The sequence below is a fragment of the Amblyomma americanum genome, chromosome 8 (assembly GCF_052857255.1).
Source record: "Amblyomma americanum isolate KBUSLIRL-KWMA chromosome 8, ASM5285725v1, whole genome shotgun sequence".
Lineage (NCBI taxonomy): Eukaryota > Metazoa > Arthropoda > Arachnida > Ixodida > Ixodidae > Amblyomma > Amblyomma americanum.
In genome coordinates, this window is record NC_135504.1 from 105,318,417 (window position 1) to 105,344,410 (window position 25,994).

Genomic DNA, 25,994 nt, shown 5'->3' on the forward strand with positions numbered 1-25,994 from the left:
CTTGGAGCCTGTGAGGCAACGTGAATAAAAAAAAAAAAACAAAGTGACATTTTTCTGGCTTGAGGGAGAGACCAGCGGAACGTATGGCCTCGAAAACAGCACGCAAACTTTTCAGGTGTTCATCGAACGTGTCAGAGAAGATCATGACATCGTCTAAATATACGAGGCACGACTGCCACTTCAGGCTAGACAGCACGGTGTCCATCATTCGTTGGAATGTGGCAAGGGCCGAGCACAAGCCAAAAGGGAGCACCTTTAACTCGTACAAATCGTCAGGAGCAATAAGGCGGTCTTCTCTTGGTCGCGTTTGTCGACCTCTATTTGCCAATACCCACTGCGGAGGTCGAGGGACGAAAAGTAGGTGGCATGGCGCAGGCGGTTTAGGGAATCATCGATACGTGGCAGAGGACACGAATCCTTTTTCGTGACGTTATTGAGGCGTCTGTAATCCACGCAGAACGTGAGGGTGCCATCTTTCTTCGTTACGAGGACAACAGACGATGCTCAGGGGCTCGTGGACGGTTGTATGACATCGTCCTGGAGCATTTGTGTAACCTGATGGCGGATGGCCTCACGTTGTTTTGAAGACACGCGATATGGGCGCTGGCATAATGGTGTTTGGTCGTCAGCAACGATAATTCGGTGTTTGGTAAGCGGTGTCTGTCGCACCTTAGATGTTGATGCAGAACAGTCGCCGAAGGAAGAGATGAGGTTTTCCAAGCAGCTTTTCTGACTTGCAAAGAGGTGCGGGTTTACGTCGGTCGGAATGGCTTGAGCCGTTGCATCGTCGATGTCTGACGTGGTGGACAAAGAACACTGCCTGGAACGCTCTCCAAGCTCGTCAAAATAAGCAATGACCGCTGTCTTCGCTACATGCTGTGGTTCACGGGTAAAGTAGGTGACTAAGATGCGCGTGCGATCGTTGGCAAGTTCTACTAGGCCTCGAGCGACACAAACTTGACGGTCGAGTAGCAGCGACACGTTCGCTTCAGCGATGCCAAGAGTGCCGGTGCTCTCATTACACTCGACTGTGACGAACTTGCTGGCTCGCGGAGGGATTGTTATGTGGTCGTCACATACGCGCAACATTACCCTGCTGGGCTCGGTGTCGGTGTGAACGGTTTGCTGGCCGGAAAAAGATACCATAAGCTCCCGAAGGTCGATGACCGCACCATACTCTTGAAGGAAATTCATGCCCAGAATGAGGTCTTTCGAACAATCACGTAATACGGCAAAGGAGCCAGTGAAAGTAAGACCGCGAATCTGGATGCGACAGGTGCAGACGCCGACCGGCGTCACTACATGGCCACCGGGGGCGCGGATCACTGGTCCACACTAAGGTGTCAGAACCTTACGGAGAGTTGTGGTGAGCTGCCTCCTCATCACAGAAAAATCAGCGCCTGTATCGACGAGTGCGGTCACTTCATGACTGTCGGCGGTTACTAAAATTTCAGCTGCAACTAATCGTTCACAGCACGTCGGGTCAGGTCGTCGCTGCTCGTGCCGTGGCGTCAAATCGTCGGGTGGAGGCTGTTGTCTCTGTGCAGTGGAGGCGGCCCTACTCCCGAAGGACGCCGTCTTCAGTTTTTCCGGCGAGGGGGCGTGCCTCTGAACTGACAAGATGATGAGGGCCCACTCGGCGAAGCAAAGCGCCTCGGGGACGGCGGTCGCGATTGGCGCCGCTGCGAGATCGGGGGCGCACCTGAGTGGCCAGGTACTCCTCTATGTCCTGCGGTATTTCACCATAGCGCTGTCGAGGTGCGTCTGGTGGGAATCCTCTCAAACCCATCTGCCGGTACGGGCAATTCCGCATAATATGGCCGGGCTCCCCGCAGTGGTAGCAGAGCAGGCGACTGTTGGGCGTTCGCCATACGTGCGCTTTGCTGAAAGGAGGGCGCAGGTCCTGCTGCTGCTCGACGGGACGCTCGTAACGATGGGGTGGTCGTGGTTCGGCAACGAGGCGAAATGCTTGCGGCACGGGGGCAGGTCGGCGCAGGGCATCGCTGTAGGACATCACGTGCGGCTCCGATAGTGGTGCTGGTGGTGGCTGCACCGCTCGCCGAATTTCTTCACGGAGGACATCGCCTGTAGAAGGTATGCTTGCCGATGGAGCATCCAAGTGGAGGTGTCACAGTTCTTCGCGAACAATGCTCCGCACAAGCTCTCATTGCGCCTCATCCCCGGGGTCTGGAAAGGACGTGCAGTAGTGAGCGGCTGCTACGTATGCCTGACTGCCGTATTGGGGTTCCTGCAATGAACGTTCCATGCTCGTAGCTTCCTTGGCTGGCAGTATCTTCGAAATAAATAAATAAATAAATAAATAAATAAATAAATAAATAAATAAATAAATAAAGGCGGCGACGGTTCTCGGAGGGTCGCGCATGAGGCCAGCAAACAGCTGCTCCTTTACCTCATGCATAGGGTGCAGCACCTTTGTAGCTTCGGGCATGGCTGGGTCGGCCCGCTTGAAGAGGCGGGTCATGTTTTCAATAAACATGGCCACGCTCTCGTTGTGCTGCTGTGACCTGGAGCGAAGGGCAATTTCTGCATTTTCCTTTCGCTAGTTCGAGCTGAACGTGGCGAGCAGCTCACGGCGAAAAGCTGACCAGTTAGAAAAGGATGCCTCGTGGTTCTCGAACCACGCTTTCGCCTAGTTTTGCAGTGCGAAATAAACATTCATCAGCTTCCGCTCGTTGTCCCATTGGCTGAACGCAGCAACACAGTCAAAACTGGCCAACCAATCTTCAACATCCTCAAACCGATCTCCGTGGAAGGATGGTTGCGACCGAGGTGCGAGAAGGACGAATGGCGGAGCACTGCCGGAGTACTGACCTGTCTGGCTGCCAGTTGTGGAATTCATAGCTCGCACAGGCCTTTTCAGTGGCTCAAACTCGGGTTGCAGGCCTCGCAAGCGACGGCCGGCTTTATGGACAGGTGTGGCGTCCGCGCGTCGGGAAGAAGCGTCAAGGATTTCGACGCGGTCAGCGTGCATGGGATGTTACCCAGCACGGCTCCACCAAATGTCACCGACAAACGTACAGGACGCGGGAAGCACAACCGTTTACTCGGGCGAGGCTTGCCGAACAGCTGCGCAGATTCGAGAGAAAGAAGACGTTCGGCCACGCGCTGGGAGACAGGCTCGGCCACCAGGTGGCGCCGGCAGAATGTCAGATTGTGGCAATAGTGACAAATGAGCATGGAATTGTTCCTAATTTTTTGTCTTTTCGGCTGCTACTGCACCTAAATTTTAACACAGTCATTTTTATAGTGCTTGCAAGGCATTTAAGTCTCTGCGAATTATTTTAGCCTAACATTACCACATCAGTTATCGAACATCATAGGCACTGACTGGATGCGGCAGGCTGTGAATTGTTGTTCTCAAGTTCAATGCAGTTCTTACCTCGAGGAGGAAATATTCAGTATTTATGGAGACGGGGATATTCCTTGCAGGAGTGTCTCATGCCTTGGATGACTTTCTGATATAGCTTTTAAAGGTGCGGGCTTGTATATTTGTCTTCGCGCTTTTTGGTTGTGATTAAATCATGTCTAAAGACTCTATGTCTCTGTATTCTGAATAACACTGGTGCATGAGGCAGAGCTTGGGATCAACGAAAATATGAAATTGCGACGCCAGTGCACATTTCTGTGGATAAACCATTCACGTCTATAAATAAAGTAAAAGGGACAATGAAACTGCAGCAATAAATAGCTCCGCAAATATAACTGGCACAGAACGCAGTACCAAAATAATCAAGTATCTGACGCAGTCTCAAACCAGCGAAGGTGATATGTGAAATAAATCAATTCGATAAAACTCATTCAAGATCCGCATCGAGCTTTATTTGATTAGTCCCACACGTTAAATACCGTTCAGCGAAGTCAGAAATACACGAACATTCATTTGCTGTGGCAATCTTCTATATATTACGAACCATTGCCTGCACTGTCTGATACCGCAATGCCTCCATGACGGCTGAGGTATCCGCTGCGTCAAATGCTTTCTCGCAATCAGTGAAGGATACACATAGGGGTTGGTTATATTCTGCGCATTTCTATATCACCTGATTGATAGTGTGAACTTGATATATTGTAGAATATCCTTCATTAAAACCTGCCTGACTATTTCGTTGACTGAAGTCTAAGGTTGCCTTGACTCTATTAGCGATTAATTTAGTAAATACCTTGCACGCGACGGACGGTAAGCTGATCGGTCTGTAATATTTCAAGTTCTTGGCGTCTCCTTTCTTGTGAATTATGATAATGTTAGCGTTCCTCCACGCTTCTGTAACGGTAGAATTCATAAGACATTGCGTATGCCGGGTGGGTAGTTTTTCTAGCACAGTTTTCACTGCATCCTTCAACAGTGTGCTGTTACCTGGTCCTCACCAGCTGCTTTTCGCGCTTGCATAGATCCCATAAGGCTTTCTTTACTTCCTCTTTCGTTACTGACGGGATGGCGCAATGCTGTTCACTACTGTCTTTCTCATTAACGTTCTAATTACACTGACGACTGAATAGATTAGTGTAGAACTCATCGGCTACATTAGTTATCTTATCCATATTCCTAATGACGTTGCTCTCTATGTCTCTTAAATCATACATATGGTTTTGACCTATGCCTAGTTTCCTCTTCACTGTCTTTAGGCTTCCTCCGTTGTTTAGAGCATGCTCGATTCTCTCCATATAAAACTTCCTTATGTCGGCTACCTGGCGCATGTTTAATAAACTCAAAAGCTTTGCTAGTTCTATTCTGTCTGTAGGAGTGTGAAGCCCCTATGATTTGGCGTTTCCTACTCAGATCTTTCTTCTCCTGAGAAAGCTTGCCAGTATCCTGTCGGACTGTCCTACCGCCTACTTCTTTTTCGCACTCCTAATGATAGCTAGCGGATTATCGTTCCTGGAATGAATATTAAGACCCTCTTCCTCAGTTAAAATGGGTGTCTGTTCTGCAGCGATATTCTGAATTCCTGAATTTCCCCCCTTACTGCTAACTCGATGATTTACTTTCTGTTCATTAGCTTCTTCAGTTCTCTCAAGTCTAGGCTAATTATAGACTTAAGCTAATTCGAGTGGCTACAACGGACCTTTCTGGGGACATCAACGTTCTAAAAACTCTCCCCTGCTGTTCCTATAACCTATCCAATAGTCGCTTACCCCCTGGTCGCCAGCCTGGTTCTTTCCCACCTTCACTTTGAAGTCACCCATCAGTGCTGTGTTGTGTTATTTTGCTTTGTTTATTGCCGATTCTACGTCTTCATATAAGCTTTCAACAATCTGGTCATGGTGGCTGGATGTAGGCTCGTAGGCCTGCACTGGCTTCAGTTTGTACCTCCTATTGAGCACAATAACGATAGCTGCCATAATCCCATTAATAATTTAGAACTGCTCTACGTTGCCAGCTATATGCTGATTAAAGCTCTTATTTCGGACAATATGGCGTTCTTTGGAGCTTTACGGATCTCAATTATCAGCTAATTCTTTATGAGTTACGAGAACCCCAACGACAAGAGCATTGCAAGGCGGTCAACGCGGTCCGCCTTCCTACAGCCTCTATTCTTTCTTAGCTTGGCGTTCATGCTGCTCGAACAGAGAGAATAATTCCACAAGCGCCCAATAAGGTCAGCGAAAAGACCAGAGGAAGAAGTGTGCCGGCTCGTGACTGTTCAGACGATGCTGATGAAGGCTGCGTTTCCTGGCTTTTCGGGCTTCACCCTCGATGCACGCGCAAGGCTAATCACTTACGTGGCAATATCAAGGCAAGTGCAATGCAGGCTCCTAACCGCGGCGATAAATACACCATCACCAGGTTTGCCTTGATCATCGCATCTGAATATATCAGTGTTGTAGGATTAAGAAACGAATTCAGAATATAAAAACAGATGATGTCAGCCATTTTTGATTACATTGAACAACATTGTCTCTTCTTTCTACGAAGTTGACAGCATAATCACCTACCGGGATTATGTATCTGAGGTTTTTTTATAGTAAAGACCGAGAATCCTGATATGTTCTCCGGCGCTATATAGCAGGCAGGTATGGTCAGCTGCATCTGTAGGGTAATGCATTTCAGTATGATAATAAATATAGGATTGTTTGTTGATTTGCACCTTATTATCAAAAAGTTTTCATGGAGTGCATTGACCTTTCCTGAATGGAATATTGTTATTACATGTGATCTTGGTGGTCACTATAGTGACGTTACAAATACTCTCCTCATCATACCTCGAATCGGTTCTAAAATGGGTAATAAAACAACCATAACATGAAAATCCCGCAATATGGTTTAAAATGTTTATGGATAGTAGTTAATCTCAAACTCCACCCAGATTGATTTGTGGAACGAAGGGCAATGTAGCAAGTTGCGATGGCCGTGGTACGAGCACATTAAGGTTGTAACTTCTTATGAGCAGCTTCCTTCATTCCAGTTAGTTAGGCAGTAATAGAAAAGCAACACTTTGATTGGGATTGAAAAAGGTATCACCACCATTGCAAGCATTCCTCGAAACTGGCTGCACAGTTATTTTAATTCTATTTTGTCACACGCCAGTGACCGTGCGCACTTTTTTCCGTCGCTAAAGCCTGCACCATTTCCTAGGTCGACAGATGACCACCCTACCACAGGATGCCATTCTATAATAACTAAATAAAGACAGTTTCCGATAAGTGTTTTTTGCTAGTATCTGGCCGTAAACAAAGAGCAAAAGAATCTGATTCATCATCGTCATCAGCCTGAATACACCCACTGGGCAGGAAATGCCTCTCCCATGTCTACATTAACCCAGTACTTTGCCAGGTGCGCCCACCGTATACCTAAAAGCTTTTTAATCTCAACCGCCCACCTAAAATTCTGCCGCCCCTTGCTACGCTTGCCTTCTCTTGGAATCTGCTCCGTTATCCTTAAGGACCAGCGGTTATTTTGCCTTCGGATCACATTCCCTGCCCAAGCCAATTTTTTCCTCTTGATTTCGACTAGGGTATCATTGACCCGCGTTTGTTGCCTCACCAACTCTGCAACTTCCGGTCTCTTAACGTTACGGCTATCATTTTCCTTTCCATGGCTCGCCGCGTTGTCAGAGAGAATAATTCCACAAGAGCCGAATAAGGTAAGCGAGGAGACCAGAGGAAGAAATGCGCCGGCTCGTGATTTTTCAGACGACGTATGTGTTCCATTATTTTGAGACAAACCTCTTCTACACTACGATTGCGCAATGTCTGCATGACTGCTGAGGTTTCCACTCTGTCAAATGCTTTCTTGTAATCAATGAAGGCTATATATAGGGGTTGGTTATAATCTGCGCATATCTGTATGACTTGATTGATAGTGTGAATATGATTCTATTAATATGATTGTGGAATGTCCTTTACGAAAGCCTGCCTGATCATTTGAGTCACAAAAGTCTAAGGTTGCCTGACTATATCAGCCATTGCCTTATTAAGTACCACGTAGGCAACAAACAGAAAGAAGATCGGTCTGTAATTTTTTAAGTCCATGGCGTCCCCTTCATTAGGTGCTTCTTGTACACTACAGGTCACAATGCGGTGGGAATACAGAGTGGCTAGTTTTCCTAGCTCAGTCTCCCCTCCGTCCTTCAAAAGATATCCTCTTACATTATCCTTACCACCTGCTTTTCCCCTTTGCACGGCTCCTAAGGCTTTCTTTACTTCCTCTTTCGTTACTGGCGGGATGACGTATTGCTGTGCACTACTGTCTCCATCAATAATGTCCTGATTGCATTGGCTACCGTATAGATTTATGTGGAACTCTGCAGCTATTTTGACGATCTAATTCATATTGCTAATCAAATTTCCTTCTTTTTCTCCTAACACCTACGTCTGGATTTTAACTATGCCTATATTCGTCTTCACCGCTTTTAGTCTACCTCCTTTCTTTACACCATTCTCGTTTCTTTCCATATTGAACTTCCTTATGTCGGCTATCTTGTTCGTGTTTAATAACTTGGCCAGCTCTGCAAGTTCTATTCGGTCTGTAGGGCTTGACAACCTCTTGCTTTGGCATTTCTTAATCCGATCTTTCATCTCCTGTGATAGCTTGCCGGTATCCGGTTGAACCGTTCTAACGCCTACTTCTACTGGGCACTCCGTACTGGTAGCTGTCAGATTATCGTTCTTTCCATGAACATTAAGATCGACTTCCTCATTTAAAGCGGAATATCTTTGCTGCAGCGATGTCCTAAATTCCTGAATTTTCTCTCTTACCTATAACTCGTTTATGAACTTCCTCCTTACTAGCTTCTCCCGTTCCGTGTTCAAGACTAATCTAATTCGAGACCTTACCATTCTTTGGTCGCTACAATGTCCCTTTCCAAGGACGTCCACATCCTGAACAATGACAGGTTGACCACATAGTATGAAGTTGATATCATTTTTAGTCTTAACATTAGGGGTTTTCACTGTCTACTTCATGTTCTCTCGTTTGCGGAGGAAGGTAGTCATGATCCGTAAGTTATTTCTATATGCGAACTCTACTAATAACTCTCCCCTACTGTTCCTATAACCTATCCCTTAGTCGCTTGCCTCCTACTCGCCAGCCTGGTTCTTTCGCACCTTAGCTATGAAGTCGCCCATCAGTGCATTGTATTGTGACTTTGCTTTTGTTCATAAACGATTACACGTCTTCGTAGACACTTTCAACAATCTTGTCATCGTTGCTGGATGCAGGCTCTTAGGCCTGCGCTAGCTTCAGTTTGTAACTCGTATTAAGCCTAAATATGATAGCGGCCATCTTTTCGTTAATACCTTAGAACTCCTCTACGTTGCCAGCTATATCCTGATTAATGAGGAATCGCACACCTAGTTCTCGCCTGTCGCTAATCCGCGATAGCGCACTATGTGCCCGCCCTTTAGTACTGCATACGCCTCAGCTCTCCTAACTTCACTAAGCTCTATGGCATCTCATTTAATGCCTACAAGTTCCTCAAACAGCACTTTAGGCCAGCCTCACTAGGTAAGGTTGTAGCGTGAAGCATTGCCAGGTACAGATTCCAAAGACGGCCTGTCCGGAGACAGGCATTCTTAGCTCCCTCCTTTGTGTCACAGGTTTAACAGCCGCCTTGGTCGGTTGCTCCGCATCCGCTGGGGAATGAGGGCCGAGGGTTATTTGGTTTGGTCATGAAATGTTCTGGCCAAGTACAACACCAAGGTGTCCAAATCTTGTTCTCTTGACCGAGTGCGTTGTCGGTTCTGGTCACCGATATCAGGCCGCACCCCACACCTGGTTATGCAATTTCATCCAGATGCGGGGTTATTTTTTAAGCGTAGTGGAGAATTTTTCGGCACCGAGATTCGAACCTCGGTCTGCCTGCACGCCTGGCAGATGCTCTACCTCTGCTGATTCACAGAACAGTTGCTGCGCAAAACAAAGATAAATATCTACCGGCTGTTTTTGCAGTCTACGGATCATGTAAAGCTTTAGGAGTATAAAAAGTTTCACAAATAATTGAATAAGGAGCTCCGCTACGCAAACCTTCCATAATTTACTAGAATATTTTCTAGATCATCTAGCGAAAACGGGTTTAAACCATGTGACCCGTTTAATAAAACTTTGAGGTTTAATGCAGACTACCACTGATAGCGTCACTGATAGGCGAAGAGATTTCGAATACATTAAACAGCTTTTTTTTAATGTTCCAAAGGCGCTTGAGGTTCTTGCGTTGGTACCATATGTTATGATTATCAAACAACAAGTATTCCTGAGTCGACATTTTTACAGGTTGTCACACAGCACGAAATAACTGCTTTCATAATTTTAACTAAAGACTAGTAAAGCAGGGGAGAAAGGTGGTTTTCAAACCAAATCTTCAAGTTCATGATTATAGTACTCGCACCAGTACTGGTTAGCATTTAAAATCTTGTTCTTTCCGCAGGAATTTCTCTAGAAGAAATAGAAATTGCAAATGTTGCTGCTAGTAAGGGTGACGCGATAACAGAATTATCGTATCATAGACCAATTTTATATTTTTCTTTGCTCTCCAAGGGCATATAGAAAACTATCTATACAAGACTAACCAAACTTTACCAAAATACTCGGTGCTTTCCAAGTGCCAGCATAGCTTCAGGCAAGGGGGATCAAGAGAAATCACCCTTAATAAATAGAAGTTGGTTATAGCTCATATATTTTAGAAAGGCTCACCTGTGACTAAAATCGCTAGCGCCGACGACCTCACAATTCTACTACCTAGTGATAATGAACGAGACTTATTAATGCATGGAAACAATTTTTTACAATATCTGTGCGAATGATTGGCGGATTAGCTTGGAAAAAATGCTGGAAAATTGATGCAATTATCCTCCCTCCAAGAAAACAAACCTATTTCTTCGAAATTTCTAACTCGTGCTGGGAAGCGCTAGATCTTATGTCGCATCGACCATAAAACGTCTAGGTGTGGTGTTCACGGAAACCCACAGTTGGGGCAAGCATATAGCCATTATCCGCAAGCAAATGAACCGAATGAATGGCGTCCTGTGTCAACATAGATATACACTTTGAAAAAAGGCAGTCTGATTCATGAAGCATATTTACTCTCTATTATTACCTACTGTATATCTGTGTGGAGTACAACAAAAAACACAGCAAACTGCAGTTACTACTCATGCAGAAACGCGCAGCCAGATTGATTGCAAACATACCATAGAATTACCATGCGTTTCATGATATGTTATATAGTGATATTTTGCAGCCGTTCAAATTATTTTGTACATACAAAAACGCAGTTAAAGCAAATAATGAACTCTTGCTCGCAGCCTTTACTCTTCATCACTCCACAGCAGTGTTCAATACATCATGTCACTTGCCCTGGCTTTTGCCTTGCTGCCGACCCTCATATGGTATTCTACAACACAGCACACCACCTTGACATTCTGACATTAAATGCCATGTGTGTAGAAGAATCCTCACGTAAACAGTTACTGCCCGTCATGTTCAATTTCGAATCTTTTGTGGTATCATTGCAGGTAAGTGCGGTTGATCGTAATGTATTATTGTTTTTGCGTATTACTACGTTCTTTTGTTGCGTGCGCTGCGCAAGTTACACTGTTTTTTTTCTGCTAGTCTGTTTTTAGGTGGATATAATGTTGTACTCAAGCCTGTTCTACGCAAGCATACTACTTTCGATGCATACCTGGGGCACTAGGTGCTACTTTAAGCTATCTTAGACAGCTTAAAATATCACCCCAAAAACATTTTCACCTGTTTATGTCTGCACATTATCATTATTCTTTACAACCTACCACTCACAGGAGCACTATTGGGCGTTAAACATTACTGCGCTGACCGTAAATAAGCAAATCACTACCTTAGCAAGGGATAAAGCGCTTATTTAAAAACATGGGTTCTCTTATGTCGGTTCCTCTTCAGTGTAAAATTCGAACGTAATGAGTACTGCTCCGCATCAGGTCTGTGATATACTCGTCTTTCGTCCATATTATAATCGCCCTGACCTGAGATTATCTCTTTTAGTACCACCTGTACGAACATCACGCTTTGTTTTTAAATTCTATGAGCGTGCAGCGCATAACTGGTTCGACAAGCGCATTTAATAAGTCGTTCTTACCCTTGGCCATTGAGGAATAGAACCGGATTCCTGAACCAATAGTCTATGAATCTGACAACTCGGAATTCAGGCAGCTATTATCAGCTCACTTTGCCAAATAATCTCATTATCAGCAAACAGTTTCTGCTTGACCCACATATCAAACGCGGATTTTGCTTTGTAGCTCTTTCCTAATCTCCTTTATCTCAAATTTACTGCTCTGCCTTGGTACATTTTTTCTTTCTTTGTAAGAATAGTACATATAAGCCTTTGTATTGAATGTCCTGTAAACATGTGCGGAAATGAATCCCATAGGTATACTTTTCATCTTTTTTTCGCATTTTCCTTTCATTACTCACGGTTCTATAGAAATGTATAACGTTACCTTTCCACTGTGATTTTTTTTTATTCGCTGTATAATTATACCACCACGCGCATACTTTAATCGTCTCCGCCCCCCTCTTATGTAATGCCCAGCCCAGGGCTCTTAAAGGACAATAAATGATGATGATCAAGAAAAAGAAAAGTAATTTTGCATTCAAAGTAAGAAAGCGGAAGCTGGCAAACAAAACTGATTGAGCCCTTATAGCTGCGAAACCAACACCAGAAAGCAAGATGACCCCGCCGCGGTGGCTCAGTGGTTAGGGCGCTCGACTACTGATCCGGAGTTCCCGGGTTCGAACCCGACCGCGGCGGCTGCGTTTTTATGGAGGAAAAACGCTAAGGCGCCCGTGTGCTGTGCGATGTCAGTGCACATTAAAGATCCCCAGGTGGTCGAAATTATTCCGGAGCCCTCCACTACGGCACGTCTCTCTTCCTTTCTTCTTTCACTCCCTCCTTTACCCTTCCCTTACGGCGCGGTTCAGGTGTCCAACGATATATGAGACAGATACTGCGCCATTTCCTTTCCCCCCAAAACCAATTATTATTATTATTATTATTAGCAAGATGAAATAACAAAATAGACCACGTGAAACATGTTTGCAGAACACTAGAAATCACACAGAAAAATCATCCGTATTAGGGCCGTCAACTTGAAAGAACGTGTTAAAAAGAAAGGAATTTCCTAATGTTTCGTTCGGGTTGGTTTGGTTTGGTCTTCTAGGGTTACCGCTCAAACCAACTCAGCCTATGAGGAATGCCGTAGTGGAAGGGTCCGTAAATTTCGACCATGTGGTGTTCGTTAGCATGCACTGACGCCTACACAGTACAAGGTAACATTTCACCTCCATCGAAATACGACCGCCGCGGCCGGGATCGAGCCCGCGCCTTTCGAGTCAGCAGCCGATTAACATAACCACTCGCAATCGCGGCGGGCCATAATATGCTACTAGAATACGCGATGCAAAATCCTGCTTTATATTATTTTTCTTGGTTACCAAAGACACATGAAATGTGGTTGTGCTGGCGAATCCTCTCTATATGCGCTGTGCTGCTATGTGTTCTTGCCAAGCTTTCATTCATAAGAAACGAAGAAACATGATACCTGCAAGTCTTGGGAAGTGTATTGGTAGCCATACAGCAGTGTACCCGGGCAGTTGCAGAAAACAGGTCTCACAGGCTGGTTACGAGTGTACAATACTAATGTTGGAGCATTATCGTTGGCATACAGTTGCTCCTAAAACGCCGTGGACATCCCCTTAATAAACAAACATACATGGCGCAGCTGGGAGCACCAGCGTCTTGGCAAGCGGCCATATCTGCCGAGTTGGGCCATCGCCGTCGGCGCCCTGACGAACCCTAAGTATGCCATGCTGCTAGTGGCACGCTCACACGATCTGTACTCGGCCGCCGCCGACAACGGCGCTAAGTAGACTGATGAGGGACGGGAAGTAGTCTAAGGTTTCCGTGTCGATAAACCATCGTAAACACCGCTTCACTTGCTGATAAACTGCCTCAGCAGTTCCGGGTCATAGACACCCAATACATTTCTTTAAATCGCTGGCGAGTTACTATGGCTTTACGTAATAGCTTCAGTGCTCACTAAAAGGTCATTTCAGCGTTGTTGTACTTCGACAGCAGTGCTGCGGCAACCTCCATCCTTAATCTGTCGGTTGACGGCAAGCTTGCAGCCCAAGACCAAAAAGCACCAACCTGCCAGACATCGCCCACCTAACCAGCGCACTTCTCGATCCACCTCCGCAGCTACGCCAACCATCAGCCACTAGATACCAAATCCACCACAAATATAACCGACTTTACCCTTCAAAAACTCCACCCACCACAAATCGGCATATTTCCACTTGCACAAGACCAAACAAAAGAATCTCATGCAGCAATGTAATGCAAAAGCAACGAAGCGGAATTAAGCATGCCATGGGAAAGTCAATTGCCTCAGCAGCACCCGCACCAAGCGCTTTCGCACCTCCTAGACAAAATGCTGTCTAATCACTGCCGCCCTCATCATATGGGCTTCCCCGCTTTCACCCTGTAAAACAGCAACGCACCCCCCCCCCCCCTTTTATCCTCCAGGAAGATTATGTCAGTTCTGTCAACCCTCGGCTTAGAGTTAAATCGTTGGTTACCGCCATGTCATCGATGTGACCATCAAGAGTAAATGCAGCTACTTTCCCATGACACTCACATCAGACGGCAGATCATCTCATTTATTTCTTCACAGAACGAATGTAATTGCTAAGAAAAGCACACTAACTCTATCGTGTGTGTTGGTAACTCCTTTCATGTTTATTTGGTATTGAGAACCACTAATTTCAAGCTAGACTATGTGATCATAATATATTTGCTGTGCCTTGGTAATTTCTTCACGCTTGAACATTCGTCGATTTGGGCCATGTGGATGGGCAGCACCACGGCCACTGTTTGTCAGGACCCCCAAAGAATCCATTTTTTTCTATTGCATCGTTATAGTGGGTAGGCGGTGGACACCTGCATTTAGAATCGAATATGAAAATTCATATTAGCTCGTTATTTATTAAAAAAAAGCCGTTAGGTTGTTGATTCAGAAAATGCCTCGACTAGACCATCAATGGCTACGTAACGAAGGCGCACATTCAAAATTAGCAACGTGTAAATAACTCCAATCGGGATAAATTGAGCTCCATCTAGAAATTTGGAGAGCTATGTGCTCTGCTCGTCGATTGTTCCTCAGTGAAGAAAAACAAGAGAGAATCTTTACTGCATTTGAATCAGGGCGTAAGCACGCATTTTTGCTTTAAATAACACGACTATGAGTGGGCAGTGCCGCGGCACGGGCCGCTCGCGCTAGGTCAGCTGTGGACACGCAAGAGGCGATTTTGTTCGCGTCAGAACTGCCCGATCAGTGTCACGTAGAAGGCGACGAAGAGAGGGCAGTGCCGCGGCATCCCCACCGGGGGTATGTGCCATTAAGCTTGAGGTCATCATCATCATCAACTAGCGCCGGGCTAAGCGCATAGACAATGCGAAAGAAAACGGACCATTCTTTTCTTGGTTCGTGCCATCGGATTAGCGGTTCCGCACTAAAACAGGTGATATATATCCGAAATGTTACATGAAGCCCCTTGTATCACGCCAGGAATACTTATATCTCGCTTCTCCCAAAACGTGTATATGCCGGCACATTTTTTATGCGTGCTGTCCAGCTCAGCGCAAAATTTAGATAAATCGCAATGTAGAAAAGCATGACGATTAAAATTAAGGCTGAGCTCTGATAAACATGTAGAGAAGGCACTTACACATAACTTAGAGAAACATAAACACCATGAATGGGCAGGTGGCACAACAAGTGCATGTCTCCCGATAAAAATACCTAAACCTCTGAAACATCAGACGCTCTAAGACGTCCTGTCAACTGTGTGTACTAAATCAATGGCAGCTGGTTATTGGGCAACGCTCTAATGTTTATGACCTAGTAAGCACAGGGCGTAAATCCGAAATGTTCATTCTATAATTCCCGATGTGCTGTGAGATTTGAAAAAAAAAGTAGGAATAGAACTTGTCATTGTTTACCGACTGTTCTCAATAATCATTTTGCATGATGAAGTCGGCCTGTTCCGTACATAACCGTAAGATGAAAGTGCTACTAAGATGTTCTATGGGCATTACATTACCACATACACACTGCACCTATTAAATGGGAAGTGGTATATTAGAGTACAGGAGAAACAGTGATGACTTGACCTTGCATATATTTTCAAGCGAAATCAGCTCCGCAGTAAATGCTTGTCTCTTGCAGAACTCTGCGATCGGATAATGCGTGCGTGAATCCAGTTACGTACAACGACAAACAGTGTACGATGTGTCGAGAGGAAGTTAGGCTGAACACATCTCAGCCATCGCTTCGATTTTCAACTCCCAGTGGGCATAAATCACGTCCTACACTTGGTGGTCGTAACGCGATTTTATTGCATCTAACATTTCTAGTGCTAAGCAACAGCGGGGTTTCTGACGTCGATAACGGACCCCAGAAACACAATTCTGGTTTTCGCGTTCTAAGCCCTTTTTGTTGATTTCTACGGTCCACTTTGCCAGCGGTAGCTGCCAGTGGTAGCCGCCAATGATGAATACATTGAGGACTGGTTCTTGTCTTATTAGCGCATCAGCCCGCACAACCGGGAGGACTTACCCTATTTGAGCAACGCCACATTTTACCTCACGCAAGCTAGCAAACTATGGCGAGCCGATCACGAGGTCAACATCTCCACTTGGGTCATCTTCAGGGCACGCTTTACGAATGTCATCGGTAGCCTTGGTGTTCGCAACCTTCGTGCCGAAGAGCGTTTGAGCAGACAGGTGAAGTAGACCTGGGAAATCTTCACAAGCGATGTCGAGGATGTTTTAGGCTGGTGCCATAGCGTAAAATTCTCCATGTATGAAAGCAACAACGTTAGACACATCTTGAAAGGTATCCAAGAGAGCGCTTTTTAGATGCTACTGGCGAAAGATATTCGCGGCATCGCTGACATAGTCAAGCTGTGGCATAGTTGCGAGAAGCTTCGACGAAGACGTGTCGTCACTCGGCAGTCCGAAGAAACGATCGTGTGCTTGACCGATGTCACCCACAGCTCACCGTTCCTCCAACATATCAAGGACGTTTTGACAGAACCCAAGTGGCTTAAAACGGGCTGCCTTAGTAGGTCTCTCCTGAGCAAGTGGTGCTGGGGCAACACTTGTAGTGCCAACGCCGACTCCATTTGGGGAAAAAGTGGGCCAGCCTAAACTGCGCTTCTCCCTGCTGATTCTACATAGTTGCCATATGGGTGTTGCAAGGGCTACGTCAGGCCACATTTCTTCATCCAGCCCACATCGATCCCTTGTAGGTTACTTGAGGGCAGATGCAAAGTCACTGTGGTGTCTACGCTGCAAACAACCGCTGCTAGTCCAAATGCGGCTGCGCACACGAAACATCTTGGGGTTCCAGAAAGGCAGTGCGAGGGCTGAAAAAGATGTGCGCGCACATGCTGCCCACATTGGTTCCTTGTAGCGTACTTGAGGGCAGGTGAGGCATATTCTGTGCGCTGCGCGTAGAAACACTCGTTGAGAAACACTCGCTCTCCCCCCCCGTTGAGCCTAATTGGGTTGAGTACACAAACCCGCTAAGATCTCAAATTTCCCGCGCCCGGATTAGAAGACACGTGCCCACATGCTGCAAAAAATAGATCCTTTGTCGGGATCTCCTTGGCATATGCAACACAAATGCTGGCTCTATAAGAAAAAAATGGCTGCTGGTTTAGTATTGCTAAGCACGAAGTATCGCACTGAAAGACACTTTTTTAGTAGGTGGACATTATAGCCACGGGCTAATTTCGTGACCCTGTTTTCAAAATTAGTGGTTTCTTCAAATTTTTCTCAGCGCCCCTGTTTACTGAGCTTCATGGAGGAAGTTTGTGCTTCTGTGGGTTTCTTGACAGTTTGATTTTCTAACGAGAACTTATTTTCTGTTTCGCGTAAGAATGTGCACAAGGATTTGATAACGATTCATCTTCCGCCGCCATTGTATTGTTCTGTGTACTTTCGGCTGAATGGTCATGAAGTGTTAACGCGTGTGTGCAAAATGCCAATTTCTACATGTACCAAAACGTTCTTCTACAAATTACATACCGAAGCTCTAACTGTGAACACGTTGCTACAGAGGAAAAACATTTGTGTGTCTTCTGTTAACTGCTTTCTGACCAGTCTACCAGAATACATTGAACACTGTTCCATTACCTGCAATGATGCGATTTTCTTCTCGGATGTGTTTCAGGGGGCGCTAAAAAGAAACTTTGATTTAAATTCCTACAGTGCTTGTTACCTTTCGGCTACTCAGTATGATTACGAACCATATGACATGTTTTTGCTCATTGGTCTTCCTAGCCTGTGGAAAACGCGCATGCTGGGCCGTAACTTTACACAACCTGTTTCAGCCAGAAGCCATTTCAGTCGAATGATGCTCCAGCTCCGGCGCATATATGAGGAGAGGGACTTTCTACTCGACTGGTTGCCGCTGATGATTCAGTGTCTGTCTTTTCCGACCTTTTATTTGTGATGTTTTCTCTGTAGCTAGTGCAGTGCAATCGCTAGCTGCGTGCTTTGTAAATAATGTGTATATATCATCTTTCTGTGCATATATAACGTCGGGTCGTAACTAGCGTGTGGAAAAAAACGCGGCGATAGCATAGTGCTCTCGCGAAGTGACCACCGAGGCTCACCCGTTCGCGCCGCCGCGGGTTCGATTCCCCAACGCGTATATTTCTTTAAACATTTTGACTTATTTTTTCACTTTGCAAATACCCACAAACACCGCAAGATCATGTTCGGGATTTACCTCAAGCACTGCTCTCGCAGTAAAACGCGGCAAGCCTAAATCGAACAGCCGATGCATTGCCGCAGACGGTGATACATCGGCTACAGCTGGGGTGAACCCTCCGGCGTACCTCCATCGAATTTTTCGTTGGGTGTTTCTGTACACTAATTCGTATTGCACGCACTCATACTCACTCTCATTGATACCTTGTAAAATATTTCTCAGCATTTTTGCTCGATTACTTATAACGCCACGATTTGGACTCTCAATAAATAGCGGAAAATATAGAATACTCGTGGCCACTTCCCATAATGCACTAGACTACCTGAGACTCTTCATATACCATTACAGTCCCGAATACAAACGTGGGGTCTCATCGCAACGCCGAACAATAAAGCGTGCTATCTCCACAAGGGGCAATATGGGCTAAGTATGGACAGCCCGAATGCTCATATTGGTCCAGTGCTTAGGAAAAAATTGATGGGCTCCTTCTCTCAAGCTGACATTTAAAAAATGTTTCATGATATTATACCTTGACGGTACAATGGGGGCATTAGGGCTGGGCCTGCCCTAAGGTATCTGCATCGGCCCCCGCTGGGGACCACATGGAAAGGCCCAGAATTAGGCCTGCTCCATTAGTAGCAGCATCGGCACCATATCTATTTTTTGGGGTGTGGAGGGGACTAACTTAGATGAAAACCTAACTATCGTCTTCAGTAGCTACCGACAGAGATCTCACCAAAATAGCATCGTTGGGGGAAATGAGTTGCTTACCTACATCAGGCAATACAAGCCAAATGTGAGGAGCCCCCGATGGGTTACCTTCATCGATCCCAAATAGGGACATTTGAGGCGTTTTTTGGCAGCCCTCGGGGAGCCCTAGAGGGCGCACGTCGTACAACCGAGATTGCTCCCTCTAGGACTCACATAGGCTACCCACATTCGACCAACAGGACAACTCACTTTATAGCCTACTCTGTGCTTCATGCGAAGAAGTTGCTCGCCAGTTGCCACTGCTCCCGGGCGTTCACGAATCCTCCACGAAACGCTCACCTGGACTTAGCCGTGTCACTATGGAGAGGGCTACAGTAGCGCTTCGACCTGTTCACTGCCCAGCTCTCTACGACACTCCACTCAGGGCTCCCCTCATCTACTCCGAAGCTGTCTCGTGACCATGAACCTCGCTGCCTGTTCGCCTGTCCTATGCTGAGGCCGGGGTGCGGCCAGCCTTGCCTTAAAATTCTTCGTCCTACGACATACCTCTGAGTGCATTTCGCTCTCTTCTCCATGCGCCACCTTCTCTGAACCCTTGGCGAAGAACTGAAAACAGACGAATCTGCATCACAGGTGACTTCCCTGGACTTATCGCACACCTCTGCCTGCGTAGCATGCTCCCGTACGACGAAGGCTACTGTCCTACAATCCTCTTCACACCGCCTTCTCTCTTCGTTTCGAGAAGATGTCTTCCGGTAAGTTCGCCATCATTACTGTCAGGAGCGGGCGCGCCGAACTCTAAATCAGCAATGATTGTTTCTACTCACTAACTTCTCCCGTGGTCAATGCATTGAAAATGCCGAGCCCATTCTTCTGGATCACAACCTTCTAGTTCTGGCTAAGTTCTCGAGTTTACTATGAAATTCCCTCGGCCCACCTCCTACCATGACCGCGTCATCGCTTTCGGCAGACTTCACCGTCGCCATGCTCGACACCTTTTCAACAAGATCAACCGGCCCAGCTCCTCGGAATGCTCAGCCTATGGATGGCGTCTTTCGACGTCCGGCAACCCTGATTTGTACACTCCTCAAATGCTGCTCACCTCATCTACAGCAGCACGCTTTCTATCATTGCGGATCTATGCATTCTGCTGCGACAGAATGAGCCAGTACGTTTATTTTGTCTCATTTTCTAATTAGCCATTCCTTTTGGTGAGAATGGAGAGCTTATTTTCAGCATGACTTAAGTCAATATCCTGAATTTACTGAGCTCAAATGGAACGAACGTGGCAATATGAAGCACAAAGCAAAGATTATGGTTAGAAATAGTTATTAGTTGTCTTCACTACCTTATATTTCGCATTCGCAATACGCATTCGACAGTTTTCAGCATAAATTTCCTTTTATACTGTAGCAAATGCTTCAGCATGCGAGAATAAGAAGTGGTAGGAAGAAGTGCATTGCCTTGCGAATATCCGGAAGTTCTTTGAGCACCGCGCTCCCTGATTCCTCGGACTTCGCGTCTGACGTACCCGCAAGACTATTCTACACAACGTATAGTGAAGATCGCTGTGTAAACTGTTTCAGTATGGGACTTATGGGACTTTGCCTTGAAACACAGAATCAGCCCAGGACACACCACCAAGGTAGAAGCACCGTTTCTTCAAGGCAGTCACTGACTTCGAGGCCTGTCTGCCGTATGCGGAGGGCTTCCTGAGTGCAAGATATCAAAACGCGTAGGCATTGGTGCTATAAATCTGCCCCCATTGCCAGCGCCAGTTTTGATCCATTGTCAATGGTATCCAGCATGTCTAACGGCCTGCCTCATGAGAATTCCAAGTTCTGGATTGAGTAGTTCGACCGAGTGGCCGTTTTCAAAGCCTGGGACATTGATCTTAAACGGCAGCATGTTTATTTTGCCCTTGATGACTCCGCGAGAACATGCTCCAAAAACGACGAATGCGGCCTCCACACATGGGTCATATTGTGACGCCCATGATGAGGTGATGCTTATCCTATTTGGTCGACAACGCTCACTACATAGAAGATCAGGATTACGGAATTGATGTGTCTCTTGCTTGGCAAGTGGACCCAGCAGGTTTCAGTCGCCCGTCATGGGCTGAATAAACCCTGGTCGTTAACATATTTGTTGAAGGTGCCGGGTATGCAGGTTCCCCGAAGACGGATCTTCAGTTTCACTTTAGCCGGTGTCGTCGCATTGTTGGCCTGCCGCCTTCTGTTCCCATGATGTCTCTGGACGGCTACACTCCGAGGTCTAGCCCAGTAGTTCATGGCGGCTTAACCGGGATCCACGGCAGTTTTCAAGCTCAACCAGTGAGGAAGTAGATGAATTGCTCACCCGATACCTATGGGTCAAATGCTACAATAAGTGGAACCCCTCCACCCGACTTGCCAACTTCGTGTTTTCTCTGACCGACACGGCCTCAACGTGACATGAGAGCCACACGAATTTTTTTACGACATGGGGCCGCTTTGTGGAGGAGCTGAAGAAGTGCTTCGGTGAATCAGTCACAAAAAAGGTGAACTGAAGCGCTTGCGCGAAGGTCTCAGCTTCCAGGTGAGACGTGTACGAAGTACGTTAAGAAAATCGTCAAGTTAGGTCGTCTGTCCTGTCAAGAGAGAAGAGGACAAAGTTGGCTATCCACTGAAAGGATTCGCCGAAAACATTTACAAATTTCTTGTTGGAAAAGCAAGCCTCCAGTTTGTGTCTGACGTCATCCAGCACTGTGGCACGTTTGAGAATTGAGAATGCGCCGCATCACGCCGAAATTGAGTTACGACGGTGGAAACTGTAGACACACCTTTGTCATGTGATCTGGCCTCCACAATCCGCCAGGTCATTCGCGAAGAGTTAACCAGGTCGGCGGAACTCACTCTGAATTCTCCAGCGCTCCCTCCGTATCCAACGCGCCCACCTCCGCCAGCCATTGTTAACGTAGCGGACTTTGAGGAGCACCGGGTACCCCGATGGCTGCAGCCGAGCAACATACCTCGATCGCCCCCGGAGCACCGGTCCCGCTTTTACCAGCCTACGTCGGCCACATACGACGAGTACTTTGTCCCCAGTCCTTCGCATGATGAATACTTACCGACTAAGCCTGCTCCTGGTTCCTCTCTTGTGTGTTACCGCTGCGGTCAACCCGGTCGCATCTCGCGATTTTGTCCCCGCCGACAGCCATCCCGTTACGGCTCCTCTACCTATTCTCCGCGGCCGGATTACGAACCCGTTCCTTCTCGGTACCCATCCTACCTGCCTCATTCCGGTAACCGATGGTCTGCACAAATGCGGAATTGTTCGCCGGCATTGGATAGAAGTGGGACACCGCCTCAAGCTTTCTGCACTCGTCCATCTCCATCACCCAACGCCGCTCCTCCTAGCCTCCTCCAGAAAACCAGTCGGCGCGACCGATGGGGTGAAGTCGCTGGATATCTGCCACCGGAAGTGTTATCCCTGCCTGTCGTTATGTTACGGAACAAAGTGCATGTGCTAGTAGATGGTGTACCTGTGATGGCTTTAGTGGATACCGGTGCTACTTTGGACGGTTCACCTGTGATGGCTTTAGTGTATACCGGTGCTACTGTTACAGTTATCAGTGCTGCGTTTACGTGCCTTCTCGGATGTAAAGTGTTGTTTCAGTGGGACAAAAATGTACAGTTTTGTTCTATGAGCGGTGAACCATTGCCTGCAGTTCAGTCTGTAGTGTTAACATTTCCTTCAGTGGTGAAGTGTTCAGCACGGAAATGGCGGTGCTCGCCCGATCTACGCACAACGTTATTCTTGGGCTGGACTTTTTGCAGATGTGTGGCGCTAACGTCGGCTGCATTGTGTTACTGACATATCATAGCGGAACCCGTGCTGACGGTTATCAAGAACGTGGTTCTCCTCGAGAAAGTCAGTTCTTTGTTCACAGCTGTCAACTTCATTGCACTGCACAAAAGCGACATCGGCCGATAGAAAGAAGGTGCTGTTTTTGTTGTTTTGGAGTTGGGGCAAGCTCTGAATGTTTCATTGATTTCGTGAATATTAAAATTTACAATTGGGCGCATCATACAGCATACCATAAAAGAAAGGTGGTAGGTACTACGTCAATCCCAGGCAATTTCTTAGTGTCTAAATTAAGGAGCAGAGCTAACAGACCTTCCTCAGTTATACAGATGTCACAATTCTAGGTAGTTCCTCAACGGAAGAAATTTCTGGTGTGCAGCCGTCATCGTTTGCGAATACCGAGCTGAAATACCAGTTGAGCGCCTATGGTGTTTATACCACTTCGAGCATATCCGTACTATCTGCAGAAAACCCAAGGATCGATTTATTGAGTGGCGTGAGATATCACCAAAACTTACTTGGAGACAACTAATGCATCATACAAGTGTGCAGCGGGTTTCCTCTTTTGACAAGCGCTTCGCAGAGGGCCAAAGGACGCTGTAATGAACGGATGCAGAAATTTCGAACACCTCAGATTCTTTAACGTGCACTGATATCGACACCACGCTGGCCTCTAGCGTTTCAAGTTCTTGAAAATGTGACCGCCGAAATTGGATCGAGCCCGAGTCTTTCGGATGAGCAGCCAAGCACTACAACCACTGAGCCACTGCGGCTGCCAAACAGTGTGTACCTTGGGCGGCAAAAAAAGTAATTAACAGAATTGTGATCATTCCGGCAGGAATAACACACCACTAATGAATGATTTTATGACTAAATTGAGAAAAATACTTGCAACGTCAACAAGCCACCTACCCTCTCACTGTTACACTTTTTCTGGCCTTGTTACAGATTAGGCTTTCGCAAGGCGTTCAAAAAATTCCAAAATGATGTTCGCGCACATTTGAAATGGTCGCGCTGTGATAGACGCATGGACCTTCAAGGAAAGGAAACAAGCAGAAAGTTATGAATATGAAATGCATTTAGCCGGCTTCAAACTTGGTTCGACACGGATTGCGAACGTCTTGCGTAGTCCGTGTCGAACCTAAGGGCGACGAGAAGATCCCATTCTCACCCGGAACAGGCGGTCGGGCATCACGCGCAAGTTGAAGGTGATGAAGCCAAACCACTCACAAGTAGAAGATAGGCAGTCGCAAATTACTGCTTGTTACCACCATGCTTGAGGTAGCCTCTGTCGTAAGCCTTTAACTGTGAACAAGATGACAAGAACTCAATTCCTAAGGATTACTTTGCAACGGATCCTCTTTTTTAATTATTTGCTCACCGTAAGGGCCCGTTGGGCATTAAAGAGTTCATTACGCAATTGCACAAACCTGTATAAATACAGATAACGAAATATCAAAAATGCCAGAGGGAGATGCAGTGGATAACAGAAAAAAAAAATAAGATACAGTGATGACACTGACAGCGTAATAAAAACATTGCTCCAAATTTAAATTAAAATGATTAAGGAACATTTCGTGAGAACACTTTTGTCCGTTTTTTAAATTAAAGAAGCAAAAGCCAGCCGTTCTTGCAACGTTCAATACAAAGAAAAGCCTGCGATAAATTGTTTTTTGAGGAAAGGAAGTGCCGCAGTAATAGTCACACATCTTGGTGGACATCCGAACTGCGCCGTAAGGGAAGGGAGGAAGGTGGGAGTGAATGAAGAGAGAAAGACAAACCGTAGTGAAGGGATGCGTAATAATTTCGACCAAATGCTTTAAAATTGGAAGAATGAGCGAAGCGCTGATTGAAAAAATCGACATCGCAAATTGTGGCAACAATTGGTTAATGAATTCTATTGAGCTACTGAGAGCACAAGAAGTGAATTGGGGTAATTTTCAGTCTGAGCGGACGTTGGTTTTACTTTTTAAGCGGGATCTATTCTACTCGAGGTATGATTGGATGAAAAAATATATGAATTAGAAAAAGTCATATGACTGAGCTAGGTTGTGGAAAAAAAAATATAGTTGGGCAGATATACTGGGCATGGCGAAGGCATCTTACAGTCTAGCGACGCTTTCAAATCTCGAGTAAGATAATAACAGGAACCGTGCTTCTTCTTTTTGGACAGTTTCGAGGTGATTAGTCCAAGTTATATGATGAGGATGTCAAAAGCTAGATGCTTATTACAATGAGGACCAAATCATCGAGTCATATAAATGGTACGTTGTCACTGCTCGCGATGTGAGGTCGTCGCTCGAGGAAGCCAAGATTCTTAGAAGAATGCTTTTTAACTTGAGTGCTCGATATTATCGTTACAAGTAAAAGTGGAATTAAATATTATTCAGAGATATTTAAGTATTCAAACTGAATCGTTTAGTTCATTGTTATTACTAACCGGCGGTTTCAATGCACGTGTAATTTAAGAGGTTTTTTCTCGACGTTGGTTTCAATCTACCATACATGACACCATTCAGTTAGATTATTCAGAGAAGACTGCAGCGCAGTAACATCAGTACAGCTTGTTTTTTCTTTGTATATTACGCAATTATCTGCGAATAATCCAACTGTAGCATTTGCGTTCGCTGCCATGCCACTAATACAAGTTAAAAAATCTCACCCTATACATTGACCCATGTGGCATCCATGACACGACGGGTACACGGCTCGAGATGTGATTTCGTACTTTGACGGAGTGGCATCGGCCCTTTGAAAACTTTTCATTGGAATTGGCGTTCTTTAATCATGTTTGAGATTGCGGATGTTTAAAATGAATTGACTTTGGAGCACGTTATCAAATATTAATTAAAAACCGAAAAAACACTGCATAAACTTACTACGATAACTCCAGTGAACGATGAAGGTTGTTAATTGGAAGTTTTTCAAAACTTGTGCTGATTATTCAGGAGTAGGTTGTTTTCATTTTGGTGTATTATAATATTCATGAATAATATACAGTAATGAACAAAATTACATATTTAAGTTTTCGAAGTTAACTTTCTTTGCAGAATTATAATTCGCTCCCATGTTTAGTCAGATATGAGTGTAAGAATTCTGACAGGATAGCAGCCAATATTTATTATCATAATAGGAGCAAATTACTTCCCACAGCAAATCTA